The sequence below is a fragment of the Callospermophilus lateralis genome, chromosome 4 (genome assembly GCF_048772815.1).
Source record: "Callospermophilus lateralis isolate mCalLat2 chromosome 4, mCalLat2.hap1, whole genome shotgun sequence".
Lineage (NCBI taxonomy): Eukaryota > Metazoa > Chordata > Mammalia > Rodentia > Sciuridae > Callospermophilus > Callospermophilus lateralis.
In genome coordinates this window covers 133,356,831-133,365,011 of record NC_135308.1, presented here as the reverse complement: position 1 = coordinate 133,365,011, position 8,181 = coordinate 133,356,831, and the positions used below count along the sequence as shown (strand labels likewise).

At 34.9% G+C, this 8,181-nt stretch overlaps 1 non-coding gene across 1 annotated transcript; it reads left to right on the top strand.

Moving 5' to 3' along the window:
• The first annotated feature begins 2,530 nt into the window (after positions 1-2,530).
• On the top strand, positions 2,531-2,659 carry LOC143398717 (small nucleolar RNA SNORA3/SNORA45 family). Its single transcript, XR_013091317.1, has one exon. It is a non-coding gene; the product is annotated as a small nucleolar RNA SNORA3/SNORA45 family (small nucleolar RNA).
• The last annotated feature ends 5,522 nt before the right edge of the window (positions 2,660-8,181 follow it).

Below are 8,181 nucleotides of genomic sequence, written 5' to 3'. Positions count from 1 at the left end.
TATACACAATGGAATATTACTCTGCATTAAGAAATGACAAAATCATAGAATTTGGAGGGAAATGGATGGCATTAGAGCAGATTATGCTGAGTGAAGCCAGCCAATCCCTAAAAAACAAATGCCAAATGTCTTCTTTGATATAAGGAGAGTAACTAAGAACAGAGTAGGGACGAAGAGCATGAGAAGAAGATTAACATTAAACAGGGACGAGAGGTGGGAGGGAAAGGGAGGGAGAAGGGAAATTGCATGGAAATGGAAGGAGACCCTCAGGGTTATACAAAATTACATATAAGAGGTAAGGAGGGGAAAGGGAAAAATAATACAAGGGGGAGATATGAACTGCAGTAGAGTGGGTAGAGAGAGAAGAGGGGAGGGGAGGGGAGGGGAGGGGGGTAGTAACGGATAGGAAAGGCAGCAGAATACAACAGACCCTAGTATGGCAATATATAAATCAATGGAAGTGTAACTGATGTGATTCTGCAATTTGTAAACGGAGTAAAAATGGGAGTTCATAACCCACTTGAATCAAAGTGTGAAATATGATATATCAAGAACTATGTAATGTTTTGAACAACCAACAATAAAAAAAAATTAAAAAAAAAAAAAAAAAAAAAAAAAGAATAAATAACCAAATTTATTAAATTAGATTAGTAAATACTAATTTGGTGCTAAGACCATACAAGATTAAAAATAAAATCTAAAATTATTCTACAGAAAAATAGTTTAAGTTTAAAGCGGCATGTCCTCTTCCAAATGAAAGACCACATAATTTTCTAGAAAGTAATTTGAAATTTGTGTATTTTTTTTTATCATCATCTTCGATACTAGCAGTATGGTTGAAATATAGTTTCTTTGGTAAAGGTAGTATGTTTGTCATGTTTCCATAACTATAACAATACACATAAGATAATCAACTTGAATGCAGTAAAATTTATTTTGTCTCAAAGTTTTAGATGTTTCAGTCTATGATTTGTTGACCTGTGGCACTAAGGCAGAGAGCAGGGGATGCACCCACTGACTATCCTCTCACTAGCCTCCATCTCTTGTATGTTATGTCATCTCCCAATAGTGCCATAAGCTGGGGACAAGGCCTTTAACAGATGGACATTTGAGGAACACTCAAGATCCATACTATAGAAGGTAGTAATCTATATCTATTTTATTCAATGCACTAATCATTAGCCATAGATAATTATCATTGAACATTTGTAATGTGGTCAAGGTGACTGAGGAGCTAAGTATTAAATGTGTTTAATTTGAATTTTAATAGCTACATGTGACTAGTGCTACTATGTTGTTCTGAAAATATCTATGGGTTGTTATAATATCACTTCTACATTAGTTTTCAATACTGTTATGGTATTTTGTATATTTAACGCACTTATTAATTCACTAAATATCAGTCATAATTTTTTATTTGGAAAATTAATGACTGTAATATAGGTATTATAATTATCAGTGAATATAGTTATTACATATAATAGTTAAAAGAAATATAATTAAAAGAAAATAGACACATATAAAAGGATATTCAAATATTGCTGACATGGAATAATGTCCTCACCAGAGTTTTAACAAATTTGAACAAATTGCCCAATAGTATGAATTATACAACTTCATTTCTATAAATAATAAGCATCTATGTACAGATGTAGATATGTTATAGTTTTTCTATATAGTTTTCTATATATTGAAAAACAGCGCATAAACAGATATTATTTAGCTGTATTTGTTGATGGGACACTTGGAATAGAAGATAACAAGATCCACTTTGGTGCCCTATAATTTCAACCTTCTTGTATCTATGCTGATGTTTAATACTTTCTCAAGTGTGGGTCAGATTTGTGACTTTCTTCTAATGAATGGAATATGGCAAAGATGACAAGGTATATGTGTCTTTTTCTTTGTAGTAGTGTGTACAAATTCCTGTCTAATTTGTTCAGTTATAGCACCTGAACATACTAAATGGGAGTGTATATAGTAAGTTCTTGATATAAAGAAATAATTTTTGACTTAATAAAATCTGAAACAGTATTGAACTTTAGCCCTAAGAGGAAACCCTTTCCCTGGTTGGCTTTGATGAAGCAATCTGCTGTATTATAAACCACCATTTGCAGGGGGTCACATGTCAAAACACTGATGTTACCATCCAGCAAAAGCCATCAAGGCAGGCATCTTGTGTTGTAGAAGAAACTTCAAGATGGTAAAACTCATGTGTGTCTAGGAGTGGATCAATAAATGGGAAAAGAGTAAATGAGTCTAAAAATGTATGCTATTGCATTCATCAGTTGACACTACATATAATGGAAAGGTTCCCAATTGAGATTTTTCTTTAGGAATATTAATGATGAAAGAAAGATAATGTTGAATGTACCAAGAAAGGGGAAACACCACTATCTGCCGAAAAATAACAGTAAAGTAAGTCACTAAATATTTGAATTGGAAGATTGAGTAAGAAAGGAAAACCAAGGATGATGCAAAATGAGACTTGCTATTATATGTCTGACTCAATTTCCAAAACTAACTTACAGCTAAGACTAGAATCAAATCCTGACATAGCACTTGTCCTGTTGTACTAGAGTCCTCAGACAAAATCGCTGGCCTTGATTCACTGGTAGGGGCAATCACAAGTCATAAATTGCCCAGGTCAAAAACATGAAAGATGTGAGTTGTCAGGTAACTCTCCTCACACACATCAGGAAGTTGATAACTATTATTATGTATTATAAACTCTCTTTTCTTCTAGGGCTCATACAAAGATCAAAGGAATAGTAAGTTGTGAAGGTTGCCTGTCACCATAAAATGTCAATTATTCACCTGAGGGCTGAAAATATTAAGGGTGTATGTGTAGGCAAAGGGCCTGTGTCCTAGCTGCTTGATTCTGCCTAGAGGGAGTTGCATGAAATGTTAACAAGGACTTAAACAAAACAAAACAAACAAAAACCAACATTCTAAAAGCTCCCAGTGAAGCTCTTCTACATTAAAGATGTGCTGATGTTGTAAAACAAAAATAAAGAGTTTATTCAAAGACAGAGAATGAGATATAATTAAATGGGAAAACAACCATGTACATGTATATGAGGCTTATAATCACCAACATGACAATTTTCCTAAATTAATTAGGAAATAAATTCCTTTTTTATTTAAAATTTTGAAAGTTTAAATAAAAAATTTAAATAAAATTCCTAAATTAGAGTGATTGCATAGTTACTCTAATTCTCAGAATATTAATAAAGTATTTAGAGGAATCTCTGGAGAATAACTAGAATGAAAACAACAACAAAAATCCTTAAATAGGTTAGTCACCTCTTAAAGACCCCTAACTTGTCCCATATTGTCCCCCATCTTAATACATCACAATGGAGATTAATTCCAATGTGAATTTTGGTTGAAACATTCAAACCATAGCAGTACCCTTTGGGATCTGAAAGAAAGAGGGAGAATTGTGCCCACTTAGTCACACGTTTCAAAACAGAGGATTTGCAGAGGAGGTGATTCCAAACTTTCTCTGCCACTCATGATCACCTTCCATTCCTGGCCCTCTAGTTAAAGACTGAATGGAGAGAACATTCGTAAAGAAAGAACAATGTGAAAGTTCCACATGGGACTCTCTGCATGAGACTACCCCAGAACTTGATATGTGGCCTCTGCTGTTGGGAGAGGAACCCCATGTACAGGTGTGTGTCAAGATCCGGAGGAAGCTAATGGTGAAGATCTGGGACTGGGCTTGTCTTCTTGGAGGAGAAGCATGTGCCAGGAATAGCCCAGGCTGCTGGAGGCTGTAGTATTGAAAATATGCAACTTTCTCAGAAGCAGTTTGAGTTACTTAGATCCAGTCTAAGAAGAGGTGGCTTGGTGAGTTTTCACCTGGGTTGAAGTCCAGCTAGGGGTCACGGAAGGGACCAAAGCCCCCCATAAAGCTTCTGCCCCAGGGAGAGGAAGCTGGCTCCAGGTAGCATCATGGACCTGCCAGACTCCTCCCCCCTCCCTGTCCTGCCCCAGCTCCCAACCTATTGTCCCAGTCTTGGAAGATGCCCAGTCAAGGGGAAGAAGCTTTGAAGATAAGGCAAGGAGGAGAGGAGTGGGCTATGCTCCCCCAAATCCTTGCAACCTTCCCAGGTGGCACAGGTCTGTGATGGGGTAGGAGAACAGTGTTAGCTTCAAATAATGTTTGGATTTCCACTATTTTTCATGGCTGGAAGTTGCAATGACTGAAATCAGATTTTTGAGACTAAAAATGATGCAAGAAAATTTTACTATCTTGAATTAGCCATAAAAAATCCCCTACAGTTGATTTCATCTGAGGCAAGATGAGGAGGGAAACCAACCCTAAAGAGCAGGTTTAAAAAGAAAAAAGGAAGTAGGAAACAAAGAAACTATTTTCTATTAAACCCAATAATCAGAATATCATATTGCTCAATAAAATGGCTATCCCAGCAATAGGATAAATCCTGGCTAATATAGGCAGAAAGGAATTGATTGACAGGATACTGGGTGGCTTAGAGAGTCAGTGGCTGAGCTGCAAACACAGCTTCAGCAATGGGGAGGTAACCAAGGGAGCATGGTCCAGAGCAGGCTGCACAACCACAGAGAGGATGCTGCCACCTCTCTGGACCCAGGGATTCTAGGTGTTGCTGTTGCCCCATCTACCAGCATACATTCTTCACTCCCAAGGTTCATAGGGGGAAGTACCTGATTGTCTGAGCCTAGTCACATGGCTAGCTCCAGTTGCAAGGGGTGCTGATCAGGAGCACCTGTCTTTAGCAATGGTAGCAGTAGGTGGCCATTGCCTTCTATCAAATCTCTTACAATGGGGAGACCCTGAACTTAACAAAGTCATCCATGTGCTGGTGGTTGCAGGGGAGACGAGGCAAAATTTAATATCCTTGGGAGGGCTATTCTATAATTGGCTGAGTTTAAGACTGAAGTTTGGCCAGAAATAAAAGTATTTACTGCCATCACATAAAATGGGGACTTGGAAACCAGAGTTACACAGAATAGATTAGTATAGAAAAATAAACATACATTTTTTGCACATACAGAAAAAGACTAATTAGAATGAGTGTAACCAAAACGATTTTAAAACAACAAGATGGAGCCTGGTGTGGTGGCACTTGCCTGAAATCCCAGAGGTTTGGGGTGGGGGAGGGTGCTGAGGCAGGAGGATCCCATGTTCAAAGCCAGCCTAAGCAATTTAGCAAGCCCTAAACAACTTAGTCAGATCCTGTCTCTAAATAAAATATTAAAGAGGGCTGGGGATATGGCTCAGTGGTTAAGTGTTCTGGGTTCAATTCTTAGTACCAACAAGATGGATAAGTGAATTATAACAGCTACCAGGATATATTATGTAGTTATACTAATTTAATAAACAATATTAATAAAGGAATAGATAAATTAATTACTGAAACACAGTGAAGCGTCTATAAATAGGTTAATTTGCAGCAAGTTGTTATACAACAGACAGAACTTGAAATTTAGTTCAAAAATGATAAATTAAACACAAATTATTATGAGATAACTAGTTTCTATATAAAAATGATAATAATAAATGAATCTCAGTGTTGCTGAAGTAAAATCCAAAGGTATTATATAACTAAATGTGAAAATAAAATGTGAACAATGTACAAAGACTTTGTGCACTTGTAGTAAGAAAGAGAAATGGAAGTGAAATCATAAAAGGAGGAGGTAAGAAAGAGAAATAGAAGGGAAATCATAAAAGGACTAGGCAGATAAATTTAAATCCATGCCAAAATGAAAATATTATGTGCATTTTAATAAGTGAAACTGTATTTTATCAGGTGTAATCAAAAAAGATTAATGTCCATATAATATGATAATAATGTAAAACATTCTAAAAAGTATATGACTGATAATGAGGCTAGACAAAGGTTAATTATAATTAGCATTATTTTATGAATATTTAAAGAGCTTTATAAATGCCACAATAAATATAAACAAAAAGCATCATTTTCCACAAAATTCAAAAAGACCATGAATAGCAATTGGAAGAAAAAAAGCAGAATGACCAATTAATATGTTCCAGTATTACTATCCTAACCAGGAAAATAGAGACGTCATTTACTTCCAGTAGAACAGCAAATAAAAAAAAAAAAATTCTTAGCAACAAATTTTAGAAATGACAAGGGGCAGTGGTGGTTTTGTTAAGTACTGGGATTGAAAATCAGTTCAACCACTTTCTAAAGCTCTATAGTAAAAGCTTCACAAAAATTAAAATATACATATTCTATAAACTAATAATTCCATGACTGGTAGATATCATATGTAACTTTTGTAAATATGTACAATGTGACATTTACAAGAATATTTTCTACATTTTGAATCTTTAAAAAATTAAAATTTCCAGGCATGGTGGCACTCGCCTGTAATCCCAATGGCTTGGGAGGCTGAGGCAAGAGGATCACTAGTTCACAGCCAGATTCAGCAAAAGCGAGACACTAAGCAGCTCAGTGAGGCCCTATCTCTAAATAAAATACAAAATATGGCTGGGGATGTGGCTCAGTGGTCCAAGTGCCCTTGAGTTCAATCTCTAGCACCCCCACAAAATTTAAAGTTAACAAATATTCTCTAAAATGAAAATTTATAAAATGTTGTTTGATAATGACATCATAATTAACAAACTAGAAATGTAGGTATCGGCACAAATAAATATAAATAGCATAATTTCTAGACCACATGAAAGAAGATATGTATAACAGTTAATAAAAAATTAAAAACATGTTAACACTTGTTATATATTTTGTGGATAATGCTGAATATAAATGATAGACATAAATGTTGAACATCAAATGCATAAGAGTAGTTACAACTGATAAAGAAGTCTAGGCATGAGATTGGAATATACAAAAATTCCTCAACTTTCAAAGATATAATTTAGATAAAGTGCAAAAATGAGTTTGAATCTTAGGGCAGACATTAAGATCTGACAACCTTCTGAGAAGATTCATGGGTATCTATCATTCTCTAATGTATAATCTATGCTGAAACTTTTTCATAATGATTTTTAAAAAGATTCATAAGTGTAGCCACATAATTACAGAAAATTCTTGACAATTTTTAGCTTTGCTGTAAGGTTAAACAAGTTAAACAAGTTCAAAGAAGATTGGGAGACTAGGACAGTATGCTATCATAGACATAAAGAGGGCTTCAGATGCAAGAAGGCGTTTTGGAAATAATGAATACTGTTTGGCAGGATGGAATTTTAGGCATTTCAGATACACTTAGTGATCTATGCCAGGTATTGAATATAGAGACAGATAATATTGAGATAGAGTTCTGGAAATTATTCATGCAATCAGATATGATTAATGTTTGAAGGAGAGTAATTGAAAGAAAGGCAAAAATCCTCTGAAATTTCTTTTTTTCTTTTATATATAACAATTCCAAATTTCCAAAAATTTATACCATAGAGACAGGGATAAACAAGACAGATATCATTCATGTAGCAAAAGAATGAGGTGACTTGATGGAGTTGCGAAGAGCTTGGATGAGGGGAAGTCAAGGGAGAAAAAGAATTCAAGAATATAAAAAAGATTACATACCTGAAGGATACTACTTTCTGTAGTAAATTTAATTTGTGAGACTCCTAACTATTCTGTATTTCATAATTAAGGCAATAAATAAAACTTTGAAATCCGAGTAGACAGGGACAGCTTTATACCAATGCACTGTGAAGAAAGGTTGACTGTGACACCTTCATATTTCAAATCAATTTGTTTATAGAAGAAAAGATTTTGTTTGAGAACATATGGATTTATGCAGAAAGAGAGCTGCAAATACTTAGCAGAGCTAGTCTGTGGTTTTGGCATCCAGTGGCACAGCATGTCTTTCTACTCTACCTTCAGTCTTTACTTAAAATACTACATTTTAGTTTCTATTCACTTAAGTTTAATTCATTCTGACATAACTTTGTAACAAAAAGTGGCTATATGAGTTCTTATAGCTTAACAGTAATGTGATGACATTTTTACTTTTTAAAAATAATATTTACTAAGATGGATAATCAGTTTTGGCAGTAAAACAGTCCAATACATGAAAGAAGCATTCTTTTCTTAAAAATTAAACTCATCTAAAAATAATAGGGCTGAAGTTGTAGCTCAGTAGTAGGGGGTTTGCCAAGCATGGGTGAGCCCTGGGTTTTATCTCCAGTACCACCAAAAAAAA